The sequence below is a fragment of the Stegostoma tigrinum genome, chromosome 9, assembly GCF_030684315.1.
Source record: "Stegostoma tigrinum isolate sSteTig4 chromosome 9, sSteTig4.hap1, whole genome shotgun sequence".
In the NCBI taxonomy this organism is placed as follows: Eukaryota; Metazoa; Chordata; class Chondrichthyes; order Orectolobiformes; family Stegostomatidae; genus Stegostoma; species Stegostoma tigrinum.
In genome coordinates, this window is record NC_081362.1 from 27,568,451 (window position 1) to 27,584,330 (window position 15,880).

Below are 15,880 nucleotides of genomic sequence, written 5' to 3' on the forward strand. Positions count from 1 at the left end.
CCAATTTAGGCCACAAAATGCAGCAATGCCTACTGCAGGGTTGCCAGAGGAGTATAGGACAGATAATGTGCTACCATTATTCAAGAAGGCGGAAGGAATAAACTAGGAAACTACATGCCACTGTGTCAAATATCAGTGGAAGGGAAACTATTGTTAAAAATATTTTGAGTGACAGAATGATTCTTCACTTGGAGGGGCAAAGACTGATCAAGAGTAGCCAGCATGATTTTGTAATGTCTTTTAAATTTGACACAATTTTCTGAGGTGTAGGTATGTCGTTGTGAATAGCATAGTTGATGCAGACTATATTGGCTTCTGCAAGGCTTTTGACCAGATCCTATGTGATGCAATGGTTAAAATGCTAGGAGCCCATGAAAACAGGCTTTTTGGCAGATAGGATCCTAAAATTGGCTTAGTTTTAAAAAGAAAAGGGGCAACAGTGCCCACTCATTTCAATTGAATATTTATTCATTCATTGCCTACATGTCCTGCAGAGTTTGAAACATTGGAAAGAATTGATTAAAAACTATTTGTTCAGTACCTATTTTCCTCTAGTCATGTTCGTTATCTCATTTGGTTGGATGATTAATATGTGGTGTAAAAAAAGTACTTTAGGAATACAGGTTGAATCATTGTATCAACTATATTTCAGAGGCCTACTCACTTACCTTACCATATGCTCCCTTAAGCTGAACATAACCTGTTGTCTCTCTTTAATAGGAAGAAATGCTGTGAACCTTGTGGACTATGATTCCATTCCATACCATTTTCTCCCTAATCTGTAATTCATTTTCCTTCATTCTTATACATCATGAACATTAATTGAAATACTTGGCACAGCTCTTCCATTCGCTAGTTGATATATTGTTAACTGTAATACACTGTTCTTACGGGAATTAATGTTTTAATTTTTTATTTGTATATCACATTTATTCATTTTATGACTGATATGATATGTATCGTCAGGTCATAACTTTTTCCACAGGACAGAAAGAGGCCCTTTATTCCATTATATCCCTGTTGATCATCAAGCAATCCTAATTCCCAACTCTTGACCCATAGTCTTGTACACTGTGGTTAAATGTTCATCTAAATTGTTTTAAAATGTCTTGAGTTCTTGCCTCTACCACTCTTTTTGGCAGTGAGTTCCAAATACCTACAATTATCTGAGTGAAAAGGTTTCACCTCAAATTCACACTAAACGTCCTGATTTTTTTTTTTACCTGAAGACTGTGCCACCTCGTTATTGATCCCTCTACTAAGGGGAACAAAGTTCTTCCCATCTACTCCGTCTATTCCCCTCAGAACTTTGTACATTCCAATCAGTTCCCCACTTGGCCTTCTCTGCTTCAAGAAAAACAACCCCAGCCTGTCTAGTTTCCATTCATAGCTGAATCATTCCATCCCAGGCAACATCTTGGTGAATCTCATCTGCATATTCTCTAGTGCAATCACATTGTTCTGTCATGTGGTGGCCAGAACTGCACACACTATTCTAGCTGTGGCCTATCTAAGGATACATACAGCCCATCACAACCTTCATGTTATTGTACTCAATGACTTGACTAGTTAAAAGCAAATTTCTCATATGCCTTCTTAATCACCTTATCTACCTGACCTGCTTCAAGAATCTTTAAATATGCATCACAAGGTTCCTCTGACCCTCTGAGCTTCGCAGGGTCCTACCATGCATTATGTATTCCCATGCCGCCTTTGTCATTCAAAACTCCATCACCTTACACTTTTCAGTTTGCTGTTGTTCAGCCCACCTGACTAGCCCTTGGATTTCACAAGCTTCTAAATCTCCCCTCCCCCTACCACATCCCAAAACCAGCCCGGCTTGTCCCTGCCTCCCTAACCTGTTCTTCTGCTCACCTATCCCCTCCTCCCACCTTAAGCCGCACCCCCATTTTGAGCCTACTAACCTCATCCCGCCCCCTTGACCTGTCCGTCCTCCCTGGACTGACCTATCTCTTCCCTACCTCCCCAACTACACTCACCTTTACTAGCTCCATCCCCGCCTTTTTGACCGGTCTGTCTCCTCTCTACCTATCTTCTCCTGTATCCATCTTCTATCTGCCTCCCCCTCTCTCCCTATTTACTTAAGAACCGCCTCCCCAACCTCCTTTTCTGATGAAGGGTCTAGACCAGAAATGTCAACATTCCTGCTTCTAAGATGCTGCTTGGCCTGCTGTGTTCATCCAGCTCCACACCTTGTTATCTCGGATTCTCCAGCATCTGCAGTTCCTGTTATCTCTGGCTACTCTTAATTAGTCTTTGCCCCTCCAAGTGGACATTCATTCTGCCACTCAAAATTTTTTTAACAGTAGTTTCCTTTCTGCTGATATTAGATACAGTGGCATGTAGTTTCCTGGTTTATTCCTTCCACCTCTTGAAAAATGGTAGCACATTATCTGTCCTGTGTTCCTCTGGCACCCCTGCTTTACAGAGAAAGAAATTGGAAAATTGCTGTGAGCTCCTGCAATCCTTGCTTCCTATAGCAGCTGGGCCTGGAGGTTTGTCCACTTTCAAGCCCACTAAAACCTCCTCTCTCTCAAAGCTAATCTATTCAAACATAGCAAAGTGCCACTCTCTGATTTCTATAGTTACAACACCCTCTCTACAGTGGATATAAATGCTAAGCACACGTTTAAACCCTCAGCAGCGTCTTTTGGCTCAACATACAGATTGCCACTTTGGTCACTCATCACAGAATTGTTAAGATACAGAAGGAGGCCACTTCACTTATCATGATTGTGCTGGCACTTCAAAGAGCATTATTACCCAGTGCTAATTTTCTGCTTTTTCTCCATATCTTTGCACAGTATTTGTATTCAAATAAAATGCTTTTGGATTATCAAGAACATGGCCTGTCAGCATTTTTCATGTTCCCTCTTCACTCTCCTAATTCATCACTTAAACAAACCCCTGCACTTTCTGTACTCCTCTCAGATGTCCACAGTTTGAGCCTTTGGAATCAACAAGAAACGTCTTTATTTTTCTAATCCAATCTTGTATATCCCTTGCTGTCCAGACTCTCTGCACTTGTTGGTCTTAACCTTCACCATTACATAAACTTTGAAGTCTGCTAGAGGTGACTGAAGACATGCTGAGCTGCATCAACACCTAAGATAACAAAGTGTTGAGCTGGATGAACACAGCAGGCCAAGCAGCATCAGAGGAGCAGGAAGGCTGATGTCCTGCTCCTCTGATGCGGCTTGGTCTGCTGTGTTCATCCAGCTTTACACTTTGTTATCTCAGATTTTCCAACATTGCCAGTTCCTAATATCTCTGCATCAACATTTAGCTTGTTAAGAATCTCTTTGACAATGGTCCAGTGCATAAAGGAAAGATGTGGTTTCCAGCTATTACTGCTTTAAGCAGAGACCTGAGGCTATTCTGTACCTGTGGAATTGTATCTTCCACAACTCCTATTTAAATGTCTATAATGATTCTTTGATAGCATTGAAGGGCTTCAGACAAGGTAAGATCTGCTCAATTGACACAGATTTACTATCGGTTTAAAATATGCCTCTCATTACCTCATTTTGGTTAATCTTCATGTCTGTATTCAGGAAGTCAGACAGAATTTTTAGGAAGAATTACACAGAAGCATTTCGGGTTGAAGACCTGTCATCAGAATTAGTTAACCCTGTTCCTTTTTACAGAGGATGTGTGACCTGCTGAGTATTTCTAATATTTATGTTTCAGAATTTTCTATTCCTGAATTTTACTCTTTTCATTTTCAGTGACACTGTATTTCTGAGCCATATCACCATGACCTTATTTAATACTGATTAGCCATTGTTTAAGTATGCAAAATTGATAAGATACATTTACCAACAGTGACTATTCCAAGAGCACCCTCCTGTGACAGTGTTCAAAGAACACTCGTAAAACAAATGTAGCTTTTCTAAAAGTATCAGAGCAGTTCAGTTGGTGGTACTTTCATCTCAGATTCAACAGGATTTGAATTCTCAGCAACACTCTTGAGCACATACATTTAGGATGATAGTATAGTGATACTGAGGGATAGTAGCACCATTTTTGTTTTGTTGACGTTAAATGGTGATCCCATCTGCTCTCTCAGGTGCATCAAGAGCAGGGCATTATTCCCGAAGTCATGACCAATATATTTACCTCAAATTTACATTAATAAATCATATTACTTTCAAAAAGTATTGAATTATGTAAAATTCAGATTAATTGGTTATTATTGTGTTGAGGATTGTGCAAGCTTACTGTGTACAAATTGGCTGTCATGTTTCCAACATTACAACAGTGAATACAATACAATTGAAATTCATTAGCTGTAAAGCACTTTGTGGCAGCTTGAAAAGTCTCTTTTTTGTTTCTACAACAAAATCAAATTACTGTGCTATGGATGTTGGAAATGTGAAATAAAAACACAAACTGTTGGAAAATGCTAGGCTGTTCTCGAAGTATCTATGGAGAGAAACAAAGCTAACATTTCAGGTTTATTCATCAGTTAATGTTGATCCTGTTACTGTCTGCTGAACGTAAATCTGCCTAGGGGTGGAGTGTTCTCACAGGAACAAATGGCAAAAACATCACATTAATTAAAAAAACTATTTAAAGCTGATGTAATGCCATATCATGTTGGAATAAACACAGAAGAATTGCCACTCAAAATAGTATGCACTATTACACAAATTTTGAGAAAAAGAATAGGTGAAAACATCTGTCTGTACATGTTTATCAGAGTAACATAATGTTGAAGTGGGAAAACAGAAATGATCTTTCCTCTCCCTTTTACCTTTTACTATCCTGTTATTTCTCATAGAGACATAAATCCTCAGAAAGATTGAATTGTTTATACCCAACAAGTTACTTTCCAAAGTGCAGCCAGTGCTGTTATCATTGAAAAAAGTGTCATCCAGAAGGAACTACATCTGAAAATGCAGCATTCCATCAAAGCTAATCTTTATTTCAGCATAGAAATCTGCTTTAATTCTGAGGTTTAAACTTAAAACAATCTAACTGAGGGACAAAGTGCTACCATGGAGCCAAGTTTTAACAGGTTAATGAGTTGGCTGTGAAGAGGAATTCCCTGTAGTTGGATATTTGATCTGTGTTGCTGTTGAATGTTCAACCCTTCAAGAATTGGCTTTTGACATGTGGCTGCTCCTTCTCACTGTTAGTTAGCACATGTCTGGGCATCTTGGGCATAATGACATCATGTTAAATGCTCAAATGCCAAACATCTGAATCTGCTGTTGTTAAATATTTAAAAGGGCACCTTTTTAAATTGAAGAATATTTAGAAAGTATTATTTTTAAGGAAAGCAGACACACTTAGCTTTGGTTTATCTTAATAATGACACAAACAAATGATGTTCGCTAACACTTTGTGTGTTTATGAATATAACAAAATAGTGAGTGGGTATTTCTGGATGATTATAGACAACTACCAATGGGTGGTACAGTGGTTCAGTGGTTAGCACTGCTGCCTCACAGTGCCAGGGACCCGGGTTCAATTCCACCTCCTGGCAACTGTCTGTGTGGAGTTTGCATGTTCTCCCCGTGTCTGTGTGGGTTTCCTCTGGGTGCTTTGGCTTCCTCCTGCAGTCCAAAGATGTGCAGGTTAGGCAGATTGGCCGTGCTAAATTGTCTGTAGCGTTCAGGGATGTGTAGCTTAGGTAGGTTATAAAGGGATGAGTCTGGGTGGGATGCTCCAAGGGTTGGTGGGACTTGTTGGGCCAAAGGGCTTGTTTCCACACTGAAGGAATTTTTATAATTAATAACTTGATGGCAATCCTATTAGCCTGGTAGAAAATGAGAAGAGTAACTTTAATATATCGTGAAATGTGTAAAGCTGTAAAAAATTGGAGAACAAATAACAATACAAGTGAAGCTAGCTGGAACAAAATAACTAAATATTACTTAAAACTATTCAGATCTATTCTCCACAAATGAGTGGTCCAAAATAATCTCTCTTCCCTCTCACTACTATAGCATGAAATGAGCATGAATGTACATTTACAAATATGTTGCTTTTCTTCAGATCTGATGTATTCAATTTGTCTCGTGCAGTTTGTTTTATACAGCTATACTGTGCGCTGTAATCATTATTTCAAAAGGAAGTGTCTGAAAGGCAAGCTATTAATCAGATGGGTAGTTTTGTCTATTATCCTTGGTCTCATTGTGCTTCTAAAGAGTATTTCCAGAGGAAAGATAACTGAGGAAAGATAAACATTAACTCTATTTAAGAAACATCTTACTGTGGCTTCATCTTGTCACAAAGCCGCAGGAGAAAGCAAGATCTTGTGGCATTTTCAGTAATGGTGTACACTGTTTCATTAGCATATCACACAGTCAGACTTAACTCCTTATGCTACAGTTTTCAGACTGGCAGGACACTTGGTATTATAACAACAAAATTTTGTTCTGGATATGAGTTTGCTCGCTGAGCTGGAAGGTTAGTTTTCAGACGTTTCGTCACCATTCTAGGTAACATCATCAGTGAGCCACTGACAAAGTGCTGGTGTTATGTCCCGCTTTCTATTTATCTGTTTAGGTTTCCTTGGGTTGGTGATGTCATTTCCTGCATTGATGTCCTTTCCTGTTCTTTTTCTCAGAGGATGGTAGATTGATTTGGAGCCAATGTGTGTGTTGATGGAGTTCCAGTTGGAATGCCATGCTTCTAGGAATTCTCGTGCGTGTCTCTGTTTGGCTTTGTTTTCGTTTTGCTTGTTGTCTGTATAGAGCTCTGCCAATCATCCAACCCAAACTTTGGGTCCGCTACAAATTAGAGGAAACCTTCAAGATCATCAATAATACCCTTACTGGCATAACATTCACAAAAGAGGAAGAAAACAACAACAAACAGCCGTTCCTAGATGTCACAGTAGAGCGAACAGTCAATGGGGAACTTCAAACCAGCGTCTACAGGAAAACAACACATGCGGACCAAATACTGAAATACAGGGGCAACCATCCCAACACCCACAAACGAAGCTACGCTAGCACATTATTCCAATGAGCCACCACACACTGCAGCACAGAGGAACTATGAAGAGCAGAAGAAAATCACCTACACAGCGAATTCAAAAAGAACGGGTACCCAATGAACACAGTCCACCGATTTCTCAGCAACAAACAGACAAAACGGGCCCAGAAACCATAACCACTCTCCCCTACATCAAAGACATTTCAGAAATGACTGCCAGACTACTCGGACCTCTTGGCATCAGGGAAGCCCACAAACTCACCGACACACTAAAACAACAGCTAATGAACTTAAAAGACCCTATACAGACAACAAGCAAAATGAACGTCATCTACAAAATACCTTGTGAGAACTGTGACAAACACTACATTGGACAAACAGACAGAAAGCTAGCCAACAGGATACATGAATGTCAACTAGCCACAAAACGACATGACCCCACTATCAATCGTATCCATACATTCAGATGAGGAAGGACACCACTTTGATTGGGACAACACATCCATCCTAGGACAAGCCAAACAGAGACACACACGAGAATTCCTAGAAGCATAGCATTCCAACCGGAACTCCATCAACACACACACTGATTTGGAGCCAATCTACCATCCTCTGAGAAAAAGAACAGGAAATGACATCACCAACCCAAGGAAACCTAAACAGATAAATAGAAAGCGGGACGTAACACCAGCGCTTCGTCGGAGGCTCACTGATGATGTTACCTAGAATGGTGACGAAATGTCTGAAAACTAACCTTCCAGCTCAGCGAGTAAACTCACATCCAGAAATTCAACCTGAGCTACAAATCTTCTCAAAACTCACTAAAGTTTAGTTCACTGGAGATACATTTGTATTGTGGCATGTATTAAATTTGTTATAATGCAAAGTTCTCATTGCAATTCACTCTTTATCACTGGTTTTCGTGCCAACAGAATGAAAAATTCAAGACATAAATGATCAATAATGCTATCATATCACTGCAATGCCCTCTGTTTGTAAATTGGAAATGTTTAAATCTGACAGGACAAAACCAAACACTGTTGTGGTAGGTTGGCTCGTTGTTCTGCAGAAGTTTCCTTACCCTGCTGGGTAAAAGCAAAAGTGCAGTCTCCAATGAAGCGCTCTTGTATTTTTCCACTGTTATTTAAACTCGGTTGTCCATTGAATTGGGTTACTTCACTTCCAGTTTTCCTTCACAGTGGAGTGCGTATATAGGGTCTAGTTCTATGTGTTTATTGATGGCTTTCATCATGGAGAACCAGGCATCTAAGAATTCCTGTGCTGGTCTCTGTTTGGCTGTCCCAGGATCCTGGTGTTGTCCCAATCAAACTGGTGGTTTTCTTTATCCATGTGGATGGAGCTGAGTGTGTATTGGTCCTATCTTTTTGTTGCTAGTTGATGTTCGTGTACTTTTGTGGCTAATTTTCTTCCTGTCTGTCCAATGTAATGTTTGTCGTAATCTTTGCAGGGAATCTTGTATATTACGTTGGTCCTGTCCATAGTGGGTAGAGGGCCTTTGGTTCAGGTTTGCAGCTGGCATAGGGTTGACGTAGGTTTGTGTGCTACTCTGGTGCCTAGTAGTCATAAGAGTCTTGTCAGTTCAGATGTGTTCCTGATGTAAGGTAGCGTGATGAGTGTGCCAGGGTGTGTAGTTCCTGGTGTTGTTCACGTAATAGGCATCTTCTGAACCAATTTTACAGGTATTCGTTATCCTTGAATACTTGGAGGTACGCTTCTTTTTGATGTAGTTCTGTGTTGCTGCAGTACATTGCTGCCCGTTTAAATAGAGTTTTCACGCAACTTCATTTGTGGGTGTGAGGGTGGTTGCTGTTGAAACAATGAAACGGCTTGGCGAGCCAATCAACCATAACATCCACAACCCAAGCTACAAAACTGCTCAAAAACCTTAAAAGCCAAATACTTTGCTTATCAAGCCCTGGTGATGCAAGCAAATCATCTTCTAGAATGATCTACAGTTTAGACTCCCCAGTGAAAGGAACTGTGTCACCAACAGCCACCACAATCCTGTGAGAAAAGGTGCCCTAAATGGGTCAACTCAGCTAAGAAACAAATTTAATCCTGAAAAGTGAGAGGTGATGCATTTTGGGAGAACTAACGATGAGACATGCTGAATGGTAGCAGCCTTGGATGTATAGACAATCAAAGGGACCTTAGTGCGTATGTCAATAGATCATTGTAGGCAACAGGGCAGGCTGATAAGCTAGTTAAGAAGGCATGTGGGATACTTGCATTTATTAGTCATTGCATTGAATACAAAAGCAAGGAAGTTGCGATGGAGCTGGTTATAATGTTGCTTCGGGCACAGCTGGAGTACTGTGTGCAGTTCTGATTGCGACACTATTAGAAGGATGTGATTGCGTAGTAGACAGTGCAGAAAAGATTCACCAGAATGTTTGTTTGTCTGGAGTAATTCAGTGATGAAAGGAAAATAAATAGGCTGGGGCTGTTTTCCTTGGGAAGCAAATACTGAGGGAGGAACTGATTGAAGTAGACAAAGTTATGAGGAACATAGACAGGATAATTGAGGAGAAATCTTTCCCTTAGTAGAGGGCTCGATAACCAGTGGACACAATTTTAAAGGTAAGAAGCAGAACGTTTAGAAGGGTTTTGAGGGGGGAAAGAATGTCACCCAGAGGGTTTTGTGTATTTGGGACTCACTGCCTAAAAGTGTGGCGAAGGTGGAAACCTTCAAAACATTAAAAAAGTATATAGTTGAACACTTGACATGCAAGGCTATGTGCCAGATGATGGGAAAATAGCATAAGAATGGATGTATGTTTGATGTCGAGTATGGACACAATGGACTGAAAAGCCTCTTTTCAAGTCTGTAAAACTACAAGTCTAATTGGGGATTCTTCGCAAAGAGAACCACACATGTTTTTGTCTTTTGCAGATGGAAAATTAATGAGAATTTAGAACAGATATTGCCATCTCTAGACCTTGCTTCTGCTTTAGGGGTGATTTTCCATTACTGTTTATCCAATGAGAGATCAATAACATAAATCTAATTGCACTTCATGCGAAGAGAAATTCTTTTGGCTGGAAAGTCAAGCTCAGCAACAAGATTGCTTTCAGCTAGTACAGTTAGAGAATGAGGTAGATGTGATGCTAGGCACTGAGTAATGCGAGATCAAAGTTCCACCACAATTTAAAGAATTTTAGTGAGCAGCCTGCCATTCTCTCATCCAGTTTAATGTATATGGCTCACAGAAATATCAAAGAGAAGGCAAGAGGTGATAAGATGCAAAAAACAACTGGAACTTCTCAAGAGAGAGAGAGAGAGAGAGAGATAATGGGAACTGCAGATGCTGGAGAATCCAAGATAATAAAATGTCAGGCTGGATGAACACAGCAGGCCAAGCAGCATCTCAGGAGCACAAAAGCTGACATTTCGGGCCTAGACCCTTCATCAGAGAGGGGGATGGGGTGAGGGTTCTGGAATAAATAGGGAGAGAGGTGGAGGCGGACTGAAGATGGAGAGAAAAGAAGATAGGTGGAGAGAGTATAAGTGGGGAGGTAGGGAGGGGATAGGTCAGTCCAGGGAAGACAGACAGGTCAAGGAGGTGGGATGAGGTTAGTAGGTAGATGGGGGTGCGGCTTGGGGTGGGAGGAAGGGATGGGTGAGAGGAAGAACAGGTTAGGGAGGCAGAGACAGGTTGGACTGGTTTTGGGATGCAGTGGGTGGAGGGGAAGAGCTGGGCTGGTTGTGTGGTGCAATGGGGGGAGGGGACGAACTGGGCTGGTTTAGGGATGCGGTGGGGGAAGGGGAGATTTTGAAACTGGTGAAGTCCACATTGATACCATTAGGCTGCAGGGTTCCCAGGCGGAATATGAGTTGCTGTACCTGCAACCTTCGGGTGGCATCATTGTGGCACTGCAGGAGGCCCATGATGGACGTGTCATCTAAAGAATGGGAGGGGGAGTGGAAATGGTTTGCGATTGGGAGGTGCAGTTGTTTGTTGCGAACTGAGCGGAGGTGTTCTGCAAAGCGGTCCCCAAGCCTCCGCTTGGTTTCCCCAATGTAGAGGAACTTCTCTAAACATGTTCAGTGGGGAGTTGTGGATTGCTGCACACCAACAGAAAGTATGAGAAAATGTAATTGTTTAGAATTTGGTATAACAGTGAGAGGCCCATTAAATCGAGTCAACTGGCATTGATTGCCAGCCTAGTCCCATCGCCCTGCTTGTAGTCTGCTAATTGCAATTCTTCAAATATTTATCCCCTTTATTTTTCAAAACTATTGTGACTCCTTTATCCACAACCCATTTCTTTTGGGGTCAACAACATCCTGGGGCCTATTATTGACCTGAAACTGAAGTGGACAAGTCACATAAATACAACAGCTACAAGAGGGGGGTCAAAAGCTAGGAATACTGCAGTGTGTAACTCACCACTTGACTCCCCAAAGCCTGTCGACCAAATTCAAGGTACAGGTCAAGAATGAGATAGAATCCTCTCCAACTGTCAGCTTTGCAATGTTCAAGAAGCTCTACACTGCCCAGAATAAAGCAACCACTTAGTTGTCACCACATCCATAAATATTAACTCCCTTTACCACCAAGCACAATCACAGCAATGTGTACTATTTACAGGATGTACAGTAGAAATTCACCAATTTTCCTGAGATAGTATCTTCCAAAGCCACAGCCACCATCTAGAAGGACAAGGGCAACAAATACATGGGATCACTATCGCCTTCAAGTTACCCTTCAAGCCACTCACCGACCTGATTTGGAAATGTATCATTGTTCTCTCAGTGTCGCTGGATCAGAATCCTGGAACTCCCTCCTAAACATCATTAGGGGGGTACACCACAGCATTCTAAAAAAAAGTAGCCCACCACCACTTTTTCAAGGGCAATTAGGGATGAGTGAGCAGTGATGCTCACATACCTTGCATGAATAAAAGAAAACAAATGTGTGACCACAAGACATAGAAGCAGAAGTAGTCTATTTGGCCCATTGTGTATGTCCTGCCATTCAATGAGGGAACATGTTGATTTAATAATATTCAACTCCTTTTTCCTTCCTTTTTCCCCTTAACTTTTGATTCCATTGTCAATTTAAAAATATTGTTGATTTCAGACTTGAATAAACACAATAACTGAGCTTCTGCTGCCTTTGCCACAAAAAATTCCATAGATTCTCTGTCCTCTGAGAGAAGAAATTTCTCCTTGTCTCTGTCGAAATTCAGTGATCCCATATTCTGAGACAACATCCTGGACTCACCCACAAGAGGAAAAAACCTCTTAACATCTATTACATAAAGCCCTCAATGAATCTTATACCGTTCAATAAGGTTGTCCACCAATTTTATCTAAACTCCAATGAGTTACAGACCCAACCTATTTAACCTCTCTTCATTTAAAAAAAAAACTCAATACCTGGGATCGACCTAATGATGATTCTCTGGACTCCTTCCAATGCCAGTACATCTTGTCTTAGATAAGGGGAGCAAAATTGCTCACAATATTCTCAGTGTGGTTTGATTAGAGCTTTGCATTATTTTTGGCAAGACTTCACAACTGAGAGTTATCTCAGGGTACAACGGGGCCTTGATCAGATGGGCCAAAAGGCCAAGGAGCAGCAGATCGAGTTTAATCTAGATAAATGTGAGATGTTGCATTTTGGTAAGGCAAATCAGGGTAGAACTTATACGTTTAATGGTAGGGCCCTAGGGAGTGTTGCCGAACAGAGACCTTGCGATGCAGGTTCATAGTTTCTTGAAGGTGGAGATGCAGATAGCCAGGATAGTGAAGAAGGGATTTGGTACACTTCCCTTTGTGGTCAGTGGATTGAATATAGGAGGTGGAATGTCTGTTGTAGCTGTATAGAATATTGTTTAGGCCACTTTTAGAGCACTGTGTTTAATCCTCGTACCCTTGCTTTAGGAAAGATGTTGTTCAACCTGAAATGGTTCAGAAAAGATTTACAAAGATGTTGCAGGATTGGAAGGTTTGAATTATGAGGAGAGGCTGAATAGACTGGGGCTATTTTTCCTGGGTGCATTGGAGGTTAGAGGGTGACCTTATAAAGGTTTGTAAAATCATGAGGGCCATGGATAAGGTGAATAACTAAGGTCTTTTTCCCAAGGTAGGGGAGTCCATAACTAGAGGGCATAAGTCTAAGGTGAGAGGAGAAAGGTTTAAAAGGGTCCGAAGGGGCAACTTCTTCATACAGATGGTGATGTATTTATGGAATGAGCTGCCAGAGGAGGTGGTGGAGGCTGATAGAATTACAACTTTTTAAAGGCATCTGGATGGATACATGATAGGAAGCATTTTGAGGGATATGAGTCAAATGCTAGCAAATGGGGCTTGATTAACTTAGGAAATCTGGTCAGCATGAGTGAGTTGGATTGAAGGGTCTGTTTCTGTGCTGTACAACTCTATGATTCTGACAATTTTTGGACTCCATTCCCTTCAAAGTAAAAAGGATCAATCCACTTGCCTTTCCTATTACCCACTGATATGAATGATAGCCTCCTTGTGATTTATGCACAAGTACACTCAAATCCCTCAATGCTGTGGCCTTCTGAAAACTTTCTCTGTTTCAGTGACATTCAGCTCTTTTGTCTTTCTGCCAATGCGTGTAACCTCACATTTTCCCACTTTATATTCCACGAGAGAAGATTTTACCCATTCACCTAACCAGTCCAAATCTCTCTGTAGACTCTCTGTGTCATCCTCACGATTTGCCTCCCTGCCTATTTTTGTATCACCTGCATTTTGACAACAGTCCATTCACTTCCTCATCTAAGTTCTTACAATATATTATAAATAATCGTGGCCTCAGCAACAGTCTCTGTGGCTCTCCATCTAGGTTGCTATACTGAAAATGCTCTGCTTAATCCAATTCTATCAGTTAAGATAATTCTAATAGTCTTCTATTAGTTAGCCAATTCTCTGTGCATGATAATATATTATCCTCAATACCATGTCCTCCTATCTTATTTAGTAGTGCCCATGTGGTACCTTATTAAATACCTTGTCATGAATTCCAAAGATGAACTTCTCCTAACCTGTCTCTTCTTTTCTCTTAAGGATAGTCTGACCCTTGTCATAGAGTCATTGAGTCCTATAATATGGAAAATGGCCATTCAGCCCATTAAGTCTGTACCAGTAAAAATTAGCACCTCCATTCCATCATAAGTGGGCCGTTCAACAATGATTGCACAATGGTCAGCAACATTTGCAATTCCTCAGATACTGAAGCAATCCATGTCCAAATGCATCAAGACCTGGACAAATAATACTCTCACAACGTAAATGCCAAGAATAACCATTTCCAATAAGGCTATCTAACCACTGCACCTTGACATTTCAAAAAAGTGATACCATCATTGAATTCGCCACTATCAATATCCTCAGCATTGCCATTGACCAGAAACTGAACTAGATTAGTCATATGGCTACAAGAACAGGTCAGAAGCTAGGAATATTGTAGTGAGTAACTCCCCTATCAACCATCTACAAAACATAAGTAATAACTGTGATGGAACACTTCCTACTTGCATCGCAGAGTGCAGCTCTAATAAATGCTCAAGAAGCTTGACACCATCCAATACAAAAGATCTCGCTTGATTGGCATCATATCCCCGAGCATTCAGTCACTCCACAATGATGCTCAGTAGCAACAATCTTTACTATCTAAAAGGTGCACTGCAGATATTCACCAAGGATCATTAGACAGCATCTTCCAAACTCATTCCATCTCGAAAGAAAAAGACATCCAAGTGAAAACACTTTTTTCCTTACATCCACTCTAAACTTACTGCCCCTTACTAAAGTCTATGCCTTCTGTTCATTAAATTCTCCACTGAGAGGAGATGTTCCTTCCTGTCTTCCTTATCAACATCCTTCATGGTTTTATACAACTCAATCGTATATCCTCTCAGTTTCCACTGCTCCAAGGAAAGCATCCCCAGTCTGCCCGATCTCTCTTCATAACTTAACTTAACTTTTCCATCCTAGGTAACTTCTTAGCAAATCTCCTCTGTATTCTCTCCAGTGCTATCGCATTCCTCCTAGAATGTGGATTCCAGAACTGTACACAATATTCTAACTGTGGCCGAACCAACATCTTATATAGTTCTGGCATAGTATTCCTGCTCTTAAACTTTATGGCTTGACTAATAAAGGCAAGTATCCCATAAGGCTTCTTAACCACCTATCCTGCTACATTAAGAGACAGGTAGACATACACACCAGGATCCCTCTGATCTTCAGGACTTCACAGGGTCTTTCTGTTCATCGTGTCTTTGCTCGCCTTGCCTATCCTGCCCAAGTGCATCATCTGACGCTTAGCTAGATTGAATTCCATTTGCTACAGATCAGCCCATCTGACCAGCTCATCTATATCCTCCTGTGATCTAAGGTTATCCTCATCACTAATTATCACCCCACCACATTTTATATCATCTGTGATCTTACTAACCAACCCTCTCTTGTTCAAGTCCAAATCATTTATATAAACCAAAAACAGCAAGAGCCTCTATACAGATCCTTGTGGAACCTTGCTGGACACTGGCTTCCTGTCACGAAAACAAATTCACTGATTAATGAAAATATTTTTACTTTATTATCCTGAATAGGCCAATTAGCTCTTAACCCTTACCTGCTTTCATAATTAAAAAAATACATCCCAGCATCACTAATCTCCCCTCATGATTTCGGAATGACAGACCCTCATCTGCACCCAGGCCTTGACATCTTTCCCAAAGCAAAGCACCTGAACTGAAAATAGTTTTGACTTTCAATGGTAATATAAACAAGTTTACTGATCTGATAATCACCCATTTCACACTATTGCCCAAAGTCAAAAGACCACTAATATTCTAAATGTGGTCTAATTAATTATTCAACGAGCTTTATCATTCCCTCTTTGCGTTA

At 40.8% G+C, this 15,880-nt stretch overlaps 1 protein-coding gene across 4 annotated transcripts in view; it reads right to left on the reverse strand.

Annotated features, from left to right (window-relative positions):
• The window catches only part of LOC125455229 (filamin-A-interacting protein 1-like), a 294,768-nt gene that overhangs the window by 162,793 nt on the left and 116,095 nt on the right, over positions 1-15,880 (reverse strand). The gene's annotated exons all lie outside the window — the stretch shown is intronic.